The sequence below is a fragment of the Bombus vancouverensis genome, chromosome 3 (genome assembly GCF_051014615.1).
Source record: "Bombus vancouverensis nearcticus chromosome 3, iyBomVanc1_principal, whole genome shotgun sequence".
Lineage (NCBI taxonomy): Eukaryota > Metazoa > Arthropoda > Insecta > Hymenoptera > Apidae > Bombus > Bombus vancouverensis.
In genome coordinates this window covers 11,497,156-11,519,909 of record NC_134913.1, presented here as the reverse complement: position 1 = coordinate 11,519,909, position 22,754 = coordinate 11,497,156, and the positions used below count along the sequence as shown (strand labels likewise).

The window sequence follows — 22,754 nt, the reverse complement described above, 5'->3', positions numbered from 1 at the left end:
TTCTCTAGTAATTTATTTCTTTATAAAAATGCATATTAAAATTATTTGTCTTCTCCATCCATAACTTGCGATTTTTCAATATGGCCATCGTTCGTGATAAAACAATTAAGTTTACAAATTCCAAATTATTTAAATCTAAAGTCTATATCCTTAAAATCTAGTCGCCTAACGTGTTACGCTAACAGCGATAAATATACGTTTGTCTTGCGTAAAAAAATTCAAACAGCTATATCTTTACATTCTTCAAATAGTTTTATAACGCTCTTCTCAATGTACCTCACCGACGAGAGCTGAACGAATTTATTATCGAACCCAATACTTGTAACGTACCAATTTCGAACTTTCTTTCGTCGACCACTTATGCCATCTGATAGAATTCTAATTTAATTCTCCTATTGAAGAAAGATTTCACAAACTTCGATACTTCACAGAATTCACGAATCTGTATTTGCCCCTTCCATCCACAGTAATCGATATCACGGCGTACGAATAAGCTCGATAATGAAAAATATTTGAAACGACGCGGAAAATAACGCTTATTCAACGGTACTTTCCAACATGGGCCATTAGTTGAAAGTTTTGATTGCGGCCTGGCCGTATTCACGCCTCGTGCACGGCCAACACGCGGCTCACAGTCGGCAAAGCTTTCCCGGAAGTGGAACAAGATTTACTGGCCGCTATGTTCTTCGGTCGCGGCAACTTTCGACGATCGCTCATGGCTATTGTTTCGCGGCCTGGCCAGATTGCATAGAAAACCGGCCTCGGGATTCGTGGCACGATACTTCGATAACGAGATGCCGAAGAGGACATATGAACCTAATCACGATACGTTGAACTTCCGGTGTGCTTGAAAAAAGTTTGGTGAAACTTTGGATTCTATTTGAAAAATAGCTTGGAACACTATTTTTTGAAATCTTTGTTCATTTGTTTGTTTGATTAAATTTCAAAAATTGTTATTTGTTTATCGACGTAAGATTAGATTTTCTATACTTAAAATTGCGTATGTGTTTGTTCGTTGTCGATATGAAATTATAATTCTTTGCTTGGAAAGTTGGTTTTGCTGACCAAGAATTGGTTTTTGACGCCATCTGATATAAGATTAGATTTTCTACTGAAATATTAATATTCGTTTGGTTTCCTCGATATAAGATTACTTTTTTTTTTAATGAAAATAACATTTGTTTGTTTGTCTTCGATATCGGAGTAAATTTTCTATTGTAGGGGTTTACTTGGAGATTACGTAGAGGCTCGATGTACAGAAGATATTTATCGATTATGCAGGGAATAAAATCCAATTTTGTATTTTACAAAATACACAATTTAAAGGAATTTCGTGACATCCATTTATGTAAAAACAATTATGTAAAAAAAACGTTTCTCCATGTTTAATTGCTCGACTGACAATTGATATGAAAATATCGAGCATGCAGGGAACATTGCAGTGAAAATATAGAGTAAAGTAAAAGTACAGAAGAAACAGCTGAAATAAAAATATAGAAGAGAACAAAGTAATATATAAATATATAAAGGAACGCATACATGTGAATCGATACGAAACTCGTTATTAATAATTTAGAAAAGAAAGTTGGAATTTAAGTATAAATTTGTTGGAGTTTTAATAGAATAAAATAAGCAAATGAAACGAGAAAAGGTATTATAAGCTTTTGGTTACTTTAGCCAGCTTCTCTGAACAAATCTATGAGTTTACTTTTGTCGTGGAAACACAGTTACGAGTTTTCCTCAACAAATTTAACGACAATTTCATTCCCTGCTTAATAATATTTCCAAGATTGGTCGATTCGATGTCTCTCGTTTAAACAATTTCAATTTCACTGAATATCGTGCACCTGGAAAATTATTCTGGCCGTTCTCCAAAAGTCCCTGAAGTCTCCAACCCCTGGCTCTTTATCTACAAGATTCAGTGCTTAAACGCGCGTAACTAACAGAATTTCATATAAAATGAAATTCGAAGCTTGGTTTGTTCGAACATTATCGAAAAGCCGTAGATTTAATATATTTTGAAATCAAAGGACATGTAGTTCAAAATAGTTAGAAATGACAAATTTATTGACTTGAGATATATTTCGATACACAAGATTCATACATTCGAAATATTCAGGAATTAATCAGTTCAAAAAATCATTGATCAGTTTTGATTGACAAAAGGAGAGAAATATCTTAATTCCATTATCAAGAAAAATTCCTCCCTTCTCCTCGAAACCAGAATCTTTATAGGCTTTCTAATATATATTATTACGATCAACAATCTATTTATTAGAATAAATGGACTAACAAAACAACCGTCATTAGAAAGAGAAAGAAATGTTTAGAAGAAACAAATGTTTGTATCAAGGCTCGCACTGATTTGACTGTCTTTGGAGTTGTAGAGAAATTTGTCTTCCGTTTGTCGTCGACAATAGAATCTCATGTTCAACTTCTTTTTGGAAAGTTTATAACGAAACGAGAACCCAATAATTTGAACAATGAAATAATTCAATATGTAATTCAACGACTTGAACGATAAAATATCAGAAAGAAAGACATCATCGAAAATAAACAACAAACCCTCGTCTCCAATTATATCAAAGAATTATCCTCATAATTATGTCAAGCATGATCGAATGAGTAATAATAATTTCAACGATATAGTATCTGCATAAAGAAGTTAACAAAAATATTTGACAATGTTTCCAATTGAAGATTCAGCGGATGATATCTCTTCGCGCCAAAAATGAAACATTCATAGGGTGATACTGAAACAAATAATGGATAATGAAATACATAAATAACTAACAAATTCATTGCCAACGAAAATTGTAACACCAATGTGTACTAATTGTAAAACAAAATAATTAACGTAATAATACATCTAGTATAATAATATACCTAGTATTATATTATATATTAATAATATACGTATGCCATGAATAAAATAACAAATAAGCCAGTAAAATGCAAAGCAGAGCAGAAAGGAAATTGCGAAAACGGAAAGCCAGTAAAATTAGAGACACGTCTGCAAAATTCGCGTTCTCAACGTCGAGTTTCATATTCTTGCTTGGACGTAACGAACACGGACGGAGTAACGGGAAAAATTAGGGATCGCCACGAACTGCAGGTTTTAAATTGCAAATTAACAGCGTTTCCCAGGGCTGTCGCGAGCGGTGCGGTAGCCTCCACGTATAATTCAATGAAGAAACAGTTAAAATTTATGGCCTAGACGTTGTTCCGCGCTGCGAGTTATACTATACATGCGTGTTAGCCTGCAAGATTCATAGCTAGTGCAACGGTTATGGTTTAACAGTAGAAAATGCTGGATCTTGTAGTTTGTTATCGTCTAAAGTTAAGTAATTCTATCGACGATTATTTCGGCGAGCTGAGAATCATAATTACGTAAGTGAGCTCTCAGCTATCTTCTTATAAAACGGCGTTCTAAGTTCGTTGTTATGGAAAATTCATTATGTTTTTTCAAGCCATGCAAACCTGTCGCAGCAGAGAACAAAGTTAAAACACAATTGATCGTTGTTTTAAGGGCCGATACACCTAGAAATTGAAATACACGATTAATATCAAAATTCTCCAAATCTTAATTTTCAATCTATTTTTTGTGACATGTTTGTATAATATTATATAAGAGAAGAAATAATTGCGAAGAGAAATTGGAATGGAGAATTGGGATAAAGGTATATTAGAATTGGAACAGAATTCTGTTTGCTTTGCAAAGCAAATTTTACGAGATTTCTTCACGAGAGAATTTTTATAATATGAAATTTCTGAGAGATGATAATTATTGAAAGGATTGTTTGGTGCTAGTGTAGTATAAAGTGTTAATACACGCTTTAACTGCGAACGAATTAAGTATGAAAACATGTGTAATGATTAAATGAAAGAAGAGATTGTTGTGAGGAAAAACGAGGGTAACAAGTAAAGTAGAATTTGATTTGCTCACGAAAGAAACACCAAAGATGATTTTATTCTGACGCAATGGATATAAAATACCAATAAAAATACAACAATATAGCGACGAGTAACTAAAATAAAGCAGAGAAATATATATATGTATATGAGTAGATATATAAGTTCGAAGCTACAAATGAAATATATACATTTAGCGATTACCAAAAATTTGGACGTTTTATTTTTATAAAGAATTTTTCCTTTATTTTAACTTTTTCAAGAATTGAATCGTTGATGATAAAACCTTACATAATTAATTTTTAAATATGTATTTATAGAATTAAATTAACTATGATATCTAAACATCTAAATGTCAGAGATTAAATGATCTTTCGAGATAATAATCGTTTTATTAGCTTTTTCTTCTCCCTATTTTAAAATTAAAATCTTCAGTTTATCACATTGGAAGCGATATCTCTGTATATGTTAGGTTGTCCGAAAAGTTTCTTTCGTTTTATAAGGAAATAATAGATGTTTTTTATTTTGCATTAGTTTATTGAATTATGCACAAACGTAATAATAGAAATAGAAATGGATCATACTTAATTCAATAAAATAATATAAAACAGAAATTGTTGTTCATCTGTTATCACCTTATGACAACCTAATACTTTTACTGTTTAATAAAACAGGTAATAATAATTCCTTACCTATCTAGGTAACCATTGTACAGAGATAAGTGGTCGTTAATTAAATCCATACAAAAGAAGATAATAGTTTCAGTTTTACGTAGTTGCTGAAAACTTTTTCCCTGATATTAGCTTCACAACTGTCTGAATCTTCAGCAAATGAATGAAACGAGGAAATGTTTGCTGACTAACAAAAAACCGCCTCCCTATAACGAGATAAAAATACGTAACCAGAGGTTCGGTGATGTAGAGATATCAACGCGCTATAACATTCGGAAATCAATCGTCATCATTAAAATACGCGAACACAAGCGTGAATAATTTTATCCGGTTCATGTTTCAGATATTTCATGGACGTTATATAATTGTAAAAAAATCAGAATTTAGAACGTTTCGTATAAATTCGAATTCTGGTCAAGCCTGAAATTGATATCAAAAATTTGTGTCGCTAATAGGAATCAGTTTTGCTACAAATCCTGGTGGAAAAAGAGCAGCGAGAAGAAAATGTCTGCTCGTTAAACGCTCGAACGACCAAATAATCGAATGTTTTTGTGAATTTAATCAACGCGAAATTGCATGACATACTTTCGAATCGATATAAAGGGAACAAAAGGAACGTTGTAGATAAAATGTTTGCTTTGCAACGTTTGTCTTGTTTTCATTTAATTTTTTTTTTTTTCGATAAAAATCCACCTGGTTATAGGAACTGTCTCTTGTCTTTTATACAAAAACAGAGCTTCGTAATATTCAGATAACAATGTAGGTAACCTTTTGAGCTTTTTGGTTTTAACTGCAATAAGTTTGTATCGTAGTTTTTACTTAGCCATACATAATTCCGTTCTACTCCCGTGAATATGTATGGCCTCCTATTCTACTTGTCCGACCCTATACGGTTGCCATTTCCGGTCACTGAACAATGCACCATTTCCATTCTCTTTGTCCGGCCACGTACGCTGCCTGTTTCTGGTTGTTTAACAAAATATAATTTTTCTGTTTGTCAATCCTCGAATTAAAACTTTGCCCCACCGGTGTTTCATTGCTACGCTATTCATTATAGGATTGGAGAATTTGTACGATTATAGAAAGTTTCGAAAAATATTTGCCACCATCATGCGCGATCAAATATTCGAATAAATATTGGATTTTTGGATATCGAATATTGGAATAAATATCGGACTTCATTTAGAACCGAGGGAATTTTTCTTAAACGATTTGTTCTGTTGCATTTTATATTAAGTCACCGCTTTCCTCGAACGAAATCTTACAGGAAATTCTCCATTTCCAACTGTTATATCATTTTATCCTTCCACCACAAAACCATCTCATAAAATCACCTTATAAAATCACTGCTTTAAACTCCACTCGAAATATCGCTTCTATAACGACATTTCATATCTTAAATTTTCTGCTCGGTTGCATCTGTGAACGTTCATTTTCGTAAGTTTCATCGGTGGAAAAAAGCAAGTCTCGCGGCGGCCCTGAGGACGCATTTCCGCTGAATTTGTAGGATACTTTGAAGCATTCCTCTTTCTCCAGCTCCTGTTGCTGTTTTTCCTATCCTCATATTCAACCGCCAACCCCAATTCGCTGGGTTTTCTCTGGTTCATGTTGATCATGCTCGCGTTTCCTTTCTCCCTTGCTTTCTCGTCCGCGAAACTACCCTTGCGCGTTTTAAATTTCCTAGCAAGAGACTTTTCCGCAAATTAGACGCCTGACATTCTCTTCCCTTCCTCAAAGATGTTATAAATACATCGTGTTTGGAAATTACATTGCCAGAAGAAAAGCTGTCTTTTTAGGTTTGCTAGAGATACAAATTTTAGTATATTAATTTCTTTCACTATACGATTGTGCATATAGTATAATAGGGAAAGTTCTAATAATGGATTTAACTTAATTTGGTTTCTAATCGTTTCTTAATAATGCGAATAAATATTACAAATATAGAAAACTTTTCTATATAAAGAATTTTTCAATTTTGTTATCGTAGAGGAAAAATTCAAAATTGGACTACATCGCTTTAAGGTACAAGAAATTTGTAAATCTTATAATGTAGAATTTTATGTAGATTATTATAGTCGTCGAGAATCCGACATTATTATATCGGAAAAATATGAAACTCAAGTTCTACGAATTGCAGAGTTACTATACTTGAATTTCGAATATTTCAAAATTATCACATTCGTATTTTGAGCATTCGAAAGTTATGTTCAAAGCTTAGATATTCGAAAATGCTACGATCTTAAGTTCTACGCATCTCAAGTATAGAGAACGAAGATAGAAATGAAATTTTTTCGTAATACGATTAATCAAATCTGGTATTTCCTTATTTATACGTGTGTCAACAAATTATTTCACAACGAACATTGCAAACAAATCAAACCAAATATCGACAAGTTCTTTCTTATTTTTTATATCCCATAATCTCGTTGTAATTACAGCGATTATTTTTCTATTAAAAAATAGTTCACAGATCGGTAAGAAGATCTGTTTGCGAGATTCCATGGTTTATGTAACGGACTCAACCATGTTTTTGTTCGTCTTAGTAAGCATGAAGTTTCACAAGCTTGAAACGTCGTGAAGTTACACTTTCGTTTAATTCAAACGTATCTCTGCCTGACTAGATTAGATTAACGAGGGTCTTACAGGCTTATTGCACGACATAAATGGAAGTTCAGCTTAGGCTTTCATTTTACGAGCGTGGCGGACATAAGCTTCTTCGAAGATAACGTGTATCTTATCGAAGTATTGGACTTATACCAAGGTTTTATTATTCTGTACTACTTTGTACGACTTAGAAATTGATCCTTGTTCTTGCCTCGTTCCATTAGTCTTTTTCGTTTATTGCTATGTCGATATATTTTTATCGTTCATTTTATTTATCATTCATATTATTCATTTTTATTCCATATCCTTTTTTTTGCGTTTTCATTGTTCAGTTTAATTCGACGACCCTAACATAAGAAAAATATAATTAAGAGAAATAATTTAAGATTGATTGAGAATAATCGAAGGATAATCGGGAAACGGCTACTTCACAATCAAGCAACGAACGAAGAATTATTCACCTAACTATGCAGATTTATTTAAATTTCCATATGAATGTCAAAGAATTTATTTGCAATTTTGATTTCTCAAATTTCAAGAAACATCATTGAAATAATTCACTGCCGACTAATCGTCGAATAATTAAAAAATCATCAAAACTACATCACATTAATTATAATAATTATAAAAAATCATTCGTTTCTTTAACACCACGCAATATGTATTATCCATAGATCTAACACACTTAACAAAATACCAAACCGCAGTGTACTTCTAATCTGCTCCAGTTACACGTATTCTTAAACTCAAGCCCCAACTTGCATCGTTGGAAGTCATACACAGTATTAGAGTGGTCATAGGACTCTAAACCACCTTATGGTCCACGTTGTGTCGTTTTCAACCGATTATCGTGGCTCTTAAATTATCAAGCAACTGTACGGACCAGCGTCGGTTCCCATTATCTCGTTTCGATCTCTTCATCCCTCGGCTTTAACCAGGTTCCGGGAGGAGCTGCAAGCCCTTCGGCATTTCACGTGTCGTTCAAAGGGAACGAAAACAACGGGACAGTCAGCTTGGGCGAGTTTCGGAAATTCTAACGACGACACGTCGAATCCCAGCAATGCCAACTTTCGAGAACAGGCTAACCGCGCACGGATTGCCGTCTGACTGTTCCCAGAGAATTATCCGCAGTCCATGACGTGGATACCAGGTCTCGTCTGCCTGGATAATTATCTGTCTCGTGCTGGCATCGTTGCTCTGTGTATAGGACAGTGCAGCTTAAATGGCCTCCGTGATACGCCAGCAGCTTAACTTTTAGAGCTTGCATCCTCCGCGAACCTCGCATACCAGACAGGGTTTTGTAAATTACGGCGGTAGTGATTTGTATTTTATAGATGCTCCTTCAACTGTTTAACCCCTTGTCTTATCGTTTGAATTTATGCGAAATTAAGTATACTCGTATCGATTAAATATTACTCTTTCGGTTTTACCGCTATAATGAAAAGGATTGTGGTATCGTTGCAAAGATCGTAACGCAGCTTTGTGCATCGCATTTCCGTTTATATCACGGCATAAATCAAATATAAACGCTAATCGCGAAAATCTAAATATACAACAGGCTTCATAAACATCAGGTTGCAATAAAGTTTACGTTGGAATATTTGTCTCACAATTTCCCATCTCATCGTTTCTCCTACGAACGAGTTAACACGGTTTGTGGGATTTTCTTGTTTTCAGAGGAGCGATATTTTTTGAAATCGTTTTTCTTTTTCTAACTTAATCATGATACGTTATTGAACAAAATAACTTGTTAGAACTTGTTACACTTACAGTAAGAAAATTCGGGAATCTTCGACAGATTCTTGCAAAATAATTTGGTCCAAGGGACCAAAGGTTGTTGATGGTGTTTAGGGTTTAGATTCTGTCGGTATTATTCTATTTTGGAGCGATTTATGATTGCTATGGAAGGTTCCATAAATTACGATGCTAGCGATTTGTAAGTGTTTTATGGACGCGCTTGTAAGGGTTGCTGATAATACTGAGATATTAGATTTCGTCGACGTTATTTTATTTTCACGTGATTTATGGTGTATTTAGAAATTTCGCCTGTGTAGCAGTTTTACACTTTGTCGGTATCGTTTTATTTTGCAGTGATTTATGGTGTCTGATCTTGCCTACATTTTAGACTCCGTCGATATTACTTTATTTTGTAGAATATTTACAGTCTGGAGTTAGACTTCTGATTTTATCGATTTGGTTTACGATTTAAACTAATTTTATTTCGGCTTTGTAAACTCGCTTTGTTAACGTAGATTTTCACCTAATTTAAGCATCGAATTGCATAGATAAATTTTTATACGTCGTAGACGTTTATTCAAAAACACTTTAATTTAGAATTGTTGGAATTGTTTGAACAGAACACTTACACAAGTCATACTCACTACCGTATAGAGAGTGGGGTTCAAAATCTTTTAAGGGACCATAGGTCACTACGTATAGTCAGTCTGAGAGTAACTGGCCAACTGTTAACAATCCATAAATTCTTTACCTGCACACTTTGTTAATTATACCATATCATTCACTTATATTTTAAATACATTTGGTTCTGTAATTCTGTTTAATAAATATCACCTAATATTACTTCAACATAAACATTGTGTCTTCCACAGATTATTTATCTTAACTTTAAGATTAAATTCTAACAAGAATTATTTCTAAATTTGTAGGCATTTGCTTTCTAGCAAAATCAAAACCGAAATAAAAGATTGTAAAATTACAAATGTAATATATTAAGATTACAAGATTTCTCAATCTTTCGATTATCATCACGATACAAATTAAAAGAGAGATTATCTGTTAATTTTCCAATTGTCCAATTTGCCCGGAATAAATTTCCTCGAAATACGCGAATGTTACTTCGAAACATCTGGCTCGTTCGATTCTCGTTACTAAACAGAAACTATCGCTCTGTAATTTTACGGTAATTTGGAATTCCACCTGATTTCGTTCCCATTAAAGAAACATTACACTTTTGTAACACGAAATTTACGACACGTACATGCCCTATGGATATCTGTGTTTTCATTCTTACAAGAGCTACAAACATACTTCCTTTCTTTGCACAAATTTAGACACTTTAGAATCGAATTATAAAATATAATGTACGTTTAGGCTATTACGAGACACAATGTTATTTCACTCCTATAATTTACATCATATTTTTTTTATCTATAACAAATTTATAGCAAATTGCACTAATTTAATATTGTGATTGCCATTATACGAATAGTATTACATATACTTTTCGACATAGCATTAGAAACAATAAAAAAAGCAATAGAGAATTCCACAAATCGATAAAAATTGGTTTCTTTACATAAAAATTTGCATTTTCGTGCGATATAATACCCGAGAGAATATTATGGCTAAATAGGCGCGAGTGAATTTACCAAATAAATTCACCAAACGATGCACGAGCCCCATACAAGTTTCGGCTCTCCAACAGAATAATCTATTCATAAACACAGTATTGTTCGATCCACGATAATTTATCGGTAATTAATTTTGATATTCCATGCAGTTCGATCCGATGCGTGCACAACCTATAAATCAGTGTTCGATAGTTCGAATACCATAAATTACGTTACTAAACATTTTACTCGAGAGATTTCGAAGAAAAGGAACAAAATAACCTACACGATCCATAATCTGTGAGAAAATAATTCCCATAATTTCCAACAAGTGAAAGACAATTCTCAAGATAGAAAAGAAACGGAATTTTCATTATTTCCAACGAGAAGCTAATAACTGTCGTATTTCCACGAACAAAAATTGCTTTCGCGTGAGCTTTATTAATATTCGATGCTTTCTTATTATTTCCAACAGTTCGTCGAAATTTCCCACCTGAAATATCACAGAAAAAAAAGTTCTCTAAATTGTTGGCACACTTCGGAATCGCGAAAGCTCCAATAATTGCACGTTATCTGACTTCTGCGAAGTTTTCACGATAATGGAGATGAAAATTGGGCCGCAAAAAAAAAAGAAAAAAAAAATAGAAAAAGAGGAAAAAAGGAAACAAAACTAGAGAGTCGCAAGGGGTGGTTGAATTCCGTTCCTTCGGCCTCGTTTAATCCATTCGTTCTCGATGTCTGGATGGAGTACGAATCGAGGAAGAGAAAGAGAGAAAGAGAGAGAGAGGGAGAGGGAGAGAGAAAATGTTTAGCAGACGATGGAATAGGCAGAGTTGTCGTGGGTGAAGTCTTTGATCTCGAACGGGGACGTAGCTGGGTCAAGGAAAAACTTCGTTCCACGTTCCAGTAAAGATCCACGATAGATGAACATCGACTGGCGGGTTGCACTCGTGCGAGGATAAAAGAGAGATCGAGTGGTGTGTCTTGCGGGATGTTGCTACTTTATTTCTTGCTTTGTTGTGTGTCGTGCGATGCTTCTGATTGGAAGCTGATGGGTTTCACTGTTCTCGTTTTTCTGGGGCAAGGTGGACGAGACAAAAGGTGGATAGATTTGCTGTTAACGAGGCGTGCTGGTTTCTTTGAAAGCGCCAGTAACTAACTTTCCTAGGAACTTTTATCCGAGGAACGTTTTTATCGGCTAAATTGAATTTCGCGTGAGCTTTATTAATATTCGAATGGGATTGAAGAATTCCTCTTTGTGCAATTTAGCACAATATGCCAGCCGCTCTTGTCGTTTTAAAGATCCAGTTAGCTCACGAAAGTTCCAGTTAGTTCAGTGTTGCATGATATTCGAGTACCAGTGATCATCTTAGATATGTTTGATTTTATGTTCAAGGTTCTATTGATGTGGCGTGTGACGAGTCGTGTCGTTGATCGTTTAATTAGAAACACAGTTTACGATGGAAGAAGCAGGTTTTTCGTCTGTGGAGATTTCTACTTTGCTAATTAATACTGGAATATTGTAGAAAATAGAAATCGACGAAATAATTTCGAGTACAACCGAATTGGAGCTCTGACCAATTATAGACTCGGTGATCGTTAAATTAGAAAAATCTATACCAAACAGTAATTAGAGTGGAAATAAAAATCTAATTTCTATATGAGCAAGCTATTCTCTGTAACGCTAAAAATAATTAGCGTTCGTTAACCATCGAATTTAGTATTTCATTGCTCATTCATCTAAATTTCTACTAAATATTCCATCAACGATTTATACGCAAATATACAAGGTGTACCATAATTGATGATGCAAGTAGGAAGAGAGTAATTTTATTTGAGAAGACATAGAAGGAAATTCCTCGATATTTTACTATTCACCCTCATTTCGTAAAAATGCGATATACACAGACAGAAAACCCGAAACAATTCTCTGCAGAGCGAACAATTAAACTTTCAATTGTAGATAAAACGAACAACGTCCTCTAATTCCTCGATATTTTTACATTCCATTATTTCGTCGAAAGTTCCATATCCACTGAAAAAGCAAGCAACCGCGTTATCAGGAAACTAAGTGTACAGTGCGCGACGTGCCATCACTTTTCAACCCTTTCGCTCTTCATCGTCCCAGATTCCCATCGTTCCATGGCGATGGTTCTTAAACCCATCGATCCATCAGAGGCTCAGTGGCCCGTCCAAAATCAACGAAGCTTGTTTACCAGCGGAAACAACCCTCTGCTCGACACAAGGGGATCGATCATCATCGCGGAAGCCCGCAATATTTGCATCGAAAACGTTCGATTTTACGCCCTGTCTTCGCTAAGCAAAGAGTATGTCTAAACAGAGAGGACACTTGTTGCTGGCAGCGTCGCATAAAATATCGAATATAGGTATGAACACCGCGACCGGAAATGTTACTTGCTGAACAACGCGGCTATCGAGGCTGCTGCGGTTCTAGTTTCGCTGGCTTGCACTGATTAGCTTATGCATGACGTTTCCGAACGCTGCTCAGATACGCCATGAATGAAATTTGCATTTGTGGGCTGTGGAGATGCGGAATGGGGCGGGCAAGTTGAAACGTTTATGAGAGGCCGGTCGTGTTTCTCGGTTGGTTGATTGGCCAGCATGACGATTATTAATTGATAAATTGGAAATTATGGCGTTCGTGAAAAGTATTAGGTCGTCTGAAAAGTTTATTTCGTTTTATAAGAAAATAATGGATGCGCGATATTTTCTGCTTTATATTATTTTATCGAATTACGTATGGTCCATTCTGTTCTATCAAACTAAACATCACAATGTTCGACAGATTAGGTTTCGTGTTTGTATAAAGATGCGTCACTGTAAAAGAAAGACAGTTTTCGGACAACCTAATAGTAAATTTTGCGCGCTTGTATTTATCAGAGAAGCGATCGAAGAATATCTTGCTTGTCTTTTTAAAATTTGGTGTCTTTTGTGTTTTTTACGGGATTAGAATATCGTCAAATGTAGCGCAATTCGTATTCTTTCCTTTTTCTTGGAGTAGGAATTGCAAAATTTTTGTGCATGTAAAATGCTTTATTGCATTACGTGTTTTACCTAATTATCTTTATTGTATTACTTGTATCGTACGTTTGGAGAAAAAATATGAAGATTGGTCGCAAAATGTAATACGCTTTTTCACGGTAGAGATCGAAGGATTATTCGTAATCTGAAAGCAATAAAAAGTGGTCAATTCGATGTTAATCGGCGCAAGCAAAATTCTGACATGTACATTACGATTTCATGCCAAATCTCAACTGTAAAAAGCGATAGCAGCTTCATTTGCATGCTACTTTATATTCGCGTAATTAAAATTCCGGTCATATTAAACAAATACAGTTTGAATCTTCTATTCATTCAGTTTGATATTTCTTTTATGAATTCATGCATAGAAACGAATTCATTAAAGTGCTGCTGGCGATGCACAGTCGCTTGGATCATTACAGAAATTTATTCGACAAATCTTTTTAATCTCGTCACGATTTTTGCATAGTTTCCCGAAGGTATTGAAGATCGCGCGTAATTTTACTATACGCTGAGATATCTACGTTTGAATATTGGCAAAAGAATGGAAATACATATTCCTCGACGATATGAAAAATGGCGAATAAACGTGGATTTCGTTTGACAGAAGCCATACATCATCTTGACTGATCGTCTTCCCAGTTCAGTTTGATTTCGTAACTCAATTAACGATAAAGTTTCATCGCCGATGTAACCAGAATAAAGATTCAGCCGTGAAATAGAGAAAAATGTTGCAACGTTTTCCTTCGTCATATGCGCTTCATACGTGCGATTCGTTTTTTCCTGAAATTCTTTTGAAAGAGATCCCTTAGAAATGGGAATTTCCGATGATAAATGCAATTCACTTTGAAGGTTGAAATACAGTGAATGAAAGTTCCTGGAAATTCTTAATTAATCAACGCGATTTAACAATACGTTTTTCATAATATCTACATTTTCATCACAGTTCTTCTGTTCCTTTGAAGAATGTTTAATTTTTACTTTCTAATTTTTCCCCTTTTCTCTTTATATAATTCTTTCCGTTTTTCTGTCAGGTTCGCTGTATTACAATTTTATAATGTTTCGATAGTAACATCGTGCATAGTTCATTGTTTTAAGTTTAACTTTTCAGACAAATTACGTTATTTACTCATGTGAATGACTCGATAATTAGATGACGAAATCTACTTTGACAAAACGTTCAATATTTTTCTATCGATGGATAAAATGCTAATTTTGCTTCAAAAAAAGTGAACTAATTCACACATTTTTCTCCCATATTTTGCAATTCTTTGCCTTTTCCCTAACGAAATTTTCTATTCCAATTGTATAGAAACTTCGATAGTAACGACTTCCACTGTTCTGGGTTCCACTTCCCAGAAAAACTAAGGACCACCGGATGCTTAGATGATAAAGCGTATTTTGACGATAAGTTTAATATCCTGTGATCCATTTTTATCCAAATTTACACATCAATTTACGATATTTGCAAAGAAATCCACGTATTAGGTTGTCCGAAAAGTTTCTTTCGTTTTATGAGGAAATATAACATCGTGACATTTCACAGACTTAGTTTCACGTTTGTACGAAGGTGCACTGTTGTAAAAAATACGTTTGCGAAAGAAAGACACTTTCCGGACAACCTAATACAATAAAAATCAGCATGAATTTCACAGTATCAAGTATCCACAGTAATTTGTTCAGCCTTTCACGATGCAACTTTCACAACCAATCGATGAAAAGTATTTTTAATGACATTAGTAGTGCCTGGTCATCTGTTAGCGAGGCAAAGGTGACACACCGTGTCGCCGTTTATCGTCGACTCGCGTGTTTCAGATTCGCCGATGGAACACGAGGGAAACGGAACGTTGCTCGATGAAGTGAAAAGAGTATTTCCCAAGCGGCGTTTTTCCAATCATCGAGAACGTGCGGTCCTTTCGGATGGACCTCTTTGAGTTACCCTACTCGATGCCGAAGCCAGGCAAGGATTCTTTTTCAAAGTAAGAAGCACCGTTTCACGCGGCGATAACGACCGACATTCACTCACTTTATGGCGATAAGAGAGCGTAAAAGTGATTGATTTCTAGCGTAACGTTGGTAATATGCCGAGATTCAAGCGAAGATTTTTTGAGAGTTTTCCAGCGTGCTTAATTTGATTAGTTTAGCGTGTTCCAGGAATCGTGTAGACCCTGTTGGATACTCATTTGGAAATTGATTATCGACAATTTCACTCGTCCACCTTTTTTCCTTTTTTCCAATTGGATGCTTCGTTCGAGGATTTCAGTGGTTTGTAGAATAACGTTCAAAGGGAAGCGTAAAAAACGCAACGGATCTGATGGTAGTTTGTAATGTAGAATAATGATCTTGAAATTGAAGCTGATGGTACTTTTTAAATGTAGATTAATGGTGGAGAAATTGAATTTAATGGCATTTTTTTTGATGTGGAATAATGGTCAAGAAATTAGATTTAATGGTAGATTTTAATGTAGAATAATGATCGAAAATTTGGCTCGCCGATATTTCAAAATAAAATTAGTCAAATAATATTTAATGATGATTTTAGTTATATAATTCATAGATAAAGATCATTTTTACTGCTAAATTTATTCTGATTCTATTTAAATTAATTAATTGGATTCTGTGGATTTATTTCGAATACAGTTGAACAAAAATTTATATGGTTTTGAAGATGTCTATATTATAATTTTCTGCTCCCTCTTCAAGAAAAAAAAAAAAAGAAAAAGTGAAAGGAGAGATAACTTCAGCTGAGACGATATTGCTCAGTTCGGTGCAACAGACGAAAAAGTCGTCTTAATAGGCACAGGAGGCTACGAAAGTAACACGAACGGACGCCTGACTTTGTCTATCTTTGGACATGTTTCGTTGCTAGACAGAGGTTCGATGACAGGCTTTTTACGTCCATCTATTCTCTTAGTTCCGCCAGAAAGTAAGGAGAGATATATTTCAAAGAAGACAGCCTGCAGCATTGGCTGAAGTTGAAATACGATCGAGTGTCGAGAACGTTGCTATTCTTTGTGTTTTTGTTCGCGGTTCGAATTAAATGTAATTGAATAAAGAAAGTATGCTTGTATCGATCATAACTGAGACCTATGTATGTATGAATTTTCATAAATTATTGATAATTCATGGTATTCTTTTCGTACACCATTTCCAACACATCGATAATCTCTGATTTGTAATTCGCACATTTCGCGAGAAATTTCGTATCAATGCAATGTTTCCCCAAACAATTGCAATTTTCTTACACTTTTAACGATAAGATTTCGAATGATGATCTCTTATAAAAATTATCATAGTATCGTTAATATAAGAAAAAGTACATATACATCGTATAAACTTTTCATCCGCAACTAATTGAATTAGCTTTTGCTAATTAACGTCGGATCATTTTGATCAGCAATGTGTATTCCCATTCTTTACTTTATATATTTTTCGGGATTGCATGTACGAATTAAAAAGTTTGTATTAAAAAGCTCGAACTGCAACATTTAAATTCAAATGTTTAAGGTGGAAAGACGTTCTAATGTTCTTAAATACGATTTCCCACAATTTTCAATCTTCCACTCAATTTAATTACACGAAATCTTCCTCAAAGCACTAAAAGCACCATCGTAAAACTAGGAATAAATTCGGGGAACATTTAATTACACTGTCTGTGGAAAAGAAAGCTCACGAAGAAAGGTTATTGTTCATCGAGAAGCAACGAGCAGATCCGAAAGAAAAATCAGTAACAGTGGTATGCATACAGAAGAAGCACAAAGAAGTCCCATCGTGGGACAAAAGCAGAAAAACAGGTAAGAAAGCAACAGTGGATGCGAAATATACACGGAAGAAACCGAGTGAAAAGCCAGGAGAAGGAACAAAAGGTACACGCTAAAAGATCGAGAAAACCCCAGAGAAAGATAACGCGCAAGAAATGGAACAAAAAGATACCGACAGAAGGATAACTGGAACAAGCGAAGAAAAATAACGTAACACGAAATAACACGAGGGGAAAAAAGAAAAGGAAAATAAAAGGAGCGCTATACATTTACCAGATTACTTTCCTTTAATCACCGTCATCTAATTTTTCGCTACGAAATGTCCGTCATTATCTGCGGCTGTCCGATGCACGAGTTCCATTAATTTTGTTCAAGAAATTGCTAAAATCGTTCCTGGACAACGTAGGATTCTTTTTAAAAGCGATCTCTTTTCCCTCGCTGGTATTTGGTATCGTAAAGATAAAATAATAATTCGAAGCTGTTACTACGATCAAACCTCGAACATTTTTTGGTAAACAAAAAATATATTTCGTTCTATATCTTTGTATCTTTAACGCGCAGTGACGGACAAAAGTATTCGTATATTTGGAACGTAGAAATAAAAGAAGAAACAATTTTCTATGTTATTAATATGTTATTAATTTTCTATGTTATTCAAGTATATGTAACAGTATATTATTCACAGACATTTATATTAATAAGTGCCGTTAACTTTTATTTATGAATGTTTATTATCATAAGTTTCTGTGAGTATGTCGAATATTATAGGAAATAATGCTTTTTATATTTCTATATTCCAAGTGTATGTATACTCATATCTCTCATTGTATTAGACACGGATTTTTCAATTTTTAATCTCATGTTTTTCGGAAAACTCGAATTCGATAAAAGTATAACAACGTAAATGCGTAGATACAACGATGTTATTGATTACGAGAATACATAAAACGTATCAAGTAAAATAATTAATCTGAATTTCCATAAAAATATTCACCATCCACTTATGATGTTTAGAAATCCAATAATGAATTACGATCGATAAATGAACCGTCTGAAGTAGCGATCAAGTCCGTCAATTGAAAACCACGATGAATGACAACTGTAACCATTATTTTTTAAAATTCGCCTTGGAACTCGATATTATTTACGCTATCGTCACGTGATAAATAATCTGAAAGAAATAAATCCTTCATTTTATTCGAATCGAAGTACTAGTTCTACATCTGAACAATGAAATTGACAAATTTACGAAAAGCAGTGTTGATTAATTTAGCTTCCGAGAGGATAAAATGGAACGTTCACTTTCCTACATTCTTTCTGCTCATCGCGAACAATAAATCGAAGATAGCTTGCTCGTGGTAGGAACTTCTTCTTTCTATTCACCCTTTCTCTCCTTTATTATTTCTTTGTATAGTTTCTCAGCCGCAATAAAAAAGAAAAACGGGGTCAATAAGATAAAAGCATAGTTATGGTTAAAGCGTGTTAAATAAATTTGTGACCAATGCAGCTGTTTCAGACTGTAAAAAAGCACGGAGAGATGTGTGAAAAGAATTGTAAGCCCGATCCATTTCTACTGTAGGCTGAGCCAGCCGAAATAAAAATAGATTGTTTAAAATGTATATTTTCTTATTACAATTTTATCTTATTCCTCGTCGTAACTTTATTCTATTTTTCATTATGATTGTATTCTCTCGTTCTTTATCTCGTTTCGTCCATTCTTTGAAATTCATCCTAAACTTCGTATTCGAGTCTAGCAAGGCACAGAGCGGTTGTGCCGGCCATTGTCGTTGCCGGCGCACAAAACGATTTCAACAACTTTCTCGTCGCATTGTTTTAATTATCGTAACATCGTGCCGCGCCTCGGTGCACCCGGTCGTTTCAGAATCTTTGACCCAGATCCCGTTGAATGCCGGCGTAACGAGTCGGACGATGGAAAAGCTTCTTTTCGCAGCTCCTCGCGACCTCATCGGGCTACTGACCATGTTTCTTCCGATACCGGAGATCCTCGTCCCTCCTGTTCGATGCATTTGCGCCGGAAGTGGCCAAGAAACCGAGGAGAAGGAAGTTTCGTCGCGCATTGTGCACTGCGGTTTAGGGGTTAAGGGTTTCATTGCCCCGGAAAACGATATAGGGGAAGTTTGAAGATTTAACACTAGAACTACCGGTCTGTAACGTGCGGTAGTACTCAGAAATACGTGGAGACATGGTAGAATAGTTCGAAGAAGAATGTTATTTAGTCGTAGAAATAGAAATAGATTTACGGTGATTTTATTCTTTGTCATAGTTAGCGAAATATTATAAATAGATTGTTGATGTTTATGCATTTATGGAGTATCCGGGGATGTAAGAACGCATATAATATGCAAACAGATATAAAATATTGAAAGGACAACGTTCATTATAATATGTATAATGATATACAATATTCATTATAATATCTGGAATGTGAAATCATTACGTAGATCTTGTCTTTTATAGTTGTGTTCATAGAAACGTCGATGTACACGTAATTCGCAATTAATTTGAATTTTAGTTAATATATTAACAATGTTTAAAATCATCTAACACCTCGAAAAATGGTATATTTAATTTTAATATACCATTAATAAGGTTTCGAATAAACAATTTATATTTCATGTTATCATTCATCCTCTTTGTACGTACACTTTAGTAACATTCACATGTTTCATTAATATAAATCGATCGATATTCTTTTAGTAACCTCAAGCTTATTGTAATCTCGTTAGAACTGTAAATTTAAATAAAAAAACTGAAGATTAATATATAGATTTCTCGCAAAAGAATAGTTTTCCGTATAAGATCATCATGTTCACTCTCTATGGCCAGAGTATTTAATTATGAAAAAAAGAATTACAATTGCCATTAGTGTCTTCTTATTTAAATACTGACGAAACTTCTGAACGAAAGGTAATAAAGAGATTGTTGAAGTGGTCACCACTTCTAAGAAAACTCAACATCTGGTCTTTTTAGTTTTCTCAAGCACTGAACCCATCGACAGCGTATAGACAAACGACTGCGACCAAGACAGACCATAAACAGTAGACAGGCGACGTTAGCTTCGGGGTTTTCAGTTATTGGGTAACACAGCTAGCGTGCGGATCTGGACCAGTTCAAATTGTATTCTTACTTATAATTACACTTCTATTTAAATATACTTTCTACCTTACAATTTATCCACGAGTTTCTCTGTTTACACATCAAATAACCTCAACAGAGATAAAGTAAATAAAAAAATCACTCAGGCTGGCAAATAAGTGGGTGCGCCGCTCAGGCTGGCAAGGTGACACCCAGCAAGGTGACACCTCCCGGGAAGCAACGAGGCCTAATGCTGGGTAATTCAGAGCGCAACTGGCCCCTGAAACCAGAGTCTAGGCATAACAGTCCGAGTTACGCGGAACCAGCGGACGCTATCACCCACAAGGCGGCGACAATATCAACAGGACAACTTCGGAACGATACAGCATCGGATAAAGATCGACACAATGAAGCAGGATGGCTACATACGCATGTAACTGTAAATCCTAATCCACTGCATCCAATCGAATGGAAGGAATCTGGAATCTGGAGAATAGGATATCTCTAATTTTGCCTTCCGCGGATAATTGACGTACGAGGCCAGTTCATCATCAGAAATCGTACCGTACGGATGAAATATTTCACTTTTAACAAGATCTTACCACCGCTGTGTTCCTAACATCACACTTTACGTTTATACAACAAGTGCAAATACAATGCTGGATTACTCTAACACTCGATCTATTAAACCTCCTCCACCTTGAGCGTTAATTCATTCGAGGAACGCGATATCGACCGATCGATTTGACCTGACCGGTTGCTCATTAGTCGATAATTTGCAACATATTTATCATCCATTTGGCAAAGTTCAGGCTATATATTCACCACTATATCGATGAGACAAGGTTTATGCCATTTTTATCTTGCTCCATTTACCCACACTCCATCGAAACACTTATACTTTTTTTTCCAATAGAACGATTTCTCGCTTAAACTCGAGGGAAGGTAGTAGGAAAATTTGTTGAATATTAGAGCTTGCCAACGATGATAAAGGGTTCATCGATTTTTTTGAATGGGTGAACGGAATGGATGGGCGATTAAAGAACGCGAGGCAATTACAGGAAGCCGTGGAACGTCGTCGACGTTCGAGGGGTCGTCGGGATGAGCTAGGTGCTTCCGCCTTTTTACCCTTCAAAAGCGGTGCACTGCGGATTATGCGTCCCGATAGTAAAATTGTAATGGTCATCGGGCACATTATAGCCGCCCTTGAATCTTTAACCTTCCAGCTTTGCGACAGATTATTCTCGTCTTTAGCTCGTGCGTGTCTGAAGTTATACTGGGTGGCTCGTAACGATATGACTGGATTCTCATGGTACAGTTGAAAAATGATGATGAATACGATAAAGGAATGAAGATGAACGAGGTAAGGAAAAACGATACTCCTCGGAGAGAAAATTTGCCCAAGGACATTATTTTAGAATAGTTGCAATATTCTGTGCGAGATAAAAATATCTTTTGCAATTCTGAATTTTCAGTAATTCGAAAGTAGTGGGATTTATCCTACAGAGGATTTGTCTGTAAATAATTATCCTGCAATTTTAGGGAGTGAATTCTCGGAGCGAAAAATTGTGATAAATCAGATAACGGAGGACAGAAAATTGGATTTCCTTCCCTGTCAAAGTGATTATTTTATGTTTACGATATTTTCCATTAGATGAAAATATTATTTTATGAAGTCTTAGGGGATAGATTCATGGAATTTAGTTGAAAAGCAACGAAGGATATGAAGAAATCTACAATGGAATTCCTCCTGTGGCGTTACTTTTGATTTGCGACATTTTCTTTAAAACGGAGATATTATTTTACAAAAATTTACGGGCTGAATTATGAGAATACGTCGAAACATGCGATAGAAAATACGGAAGATGAACGAGATGAAGAAAACTGGAATTCCTCGTGGAATTTGTCAAAGTATGAGATTGGAAACATAAAGATTCGAGGACGTATCAGAGTTCAATTATGGCGATTCTTTTTTCCTTTTTGATTAGACCAGTAAACTTCTTTCGCATATTTTTTGTATTGTAACACAATAATATGTAAGTTACATAATCTACGTTTTTCAATAATGTTGCGTTTACACGCCTTCTTCTCAATAAATTAAACCAAGTAAATGAATATTTTATAAAAGACAAAAATGAGAGATTTATTCGACTAGCTACATTGGTAAAAATAATCGAATATAAAAGCATTTGAAAGCAAATGTAAGTGTACGTCACGTTCAGCACAGTATTTCTTGCACGTGACTAAAATAAAAGTTCGTATTAAAATAACCAGTCAACGTTCAATGGAGAATACCTATATCGTAACAGGAAATTTTC

The 22,754-nt window shown here is 35.0% G+C and overlaps 1 protein-coding gene across 3 annotated transcripts in view; it reads right to left on the bottom strand.

The window, feature by feature from the left end:
• Positions 1-22,754, bottom strand: part of LOC117165764 (monocarboxylate transporter 10) — a 295,750-nt gene that overhangs the window by 45,701 nt on the left and 227,295 nt on the right. The gene's annotated exons all lie outside the window — the stretch shown is intronic.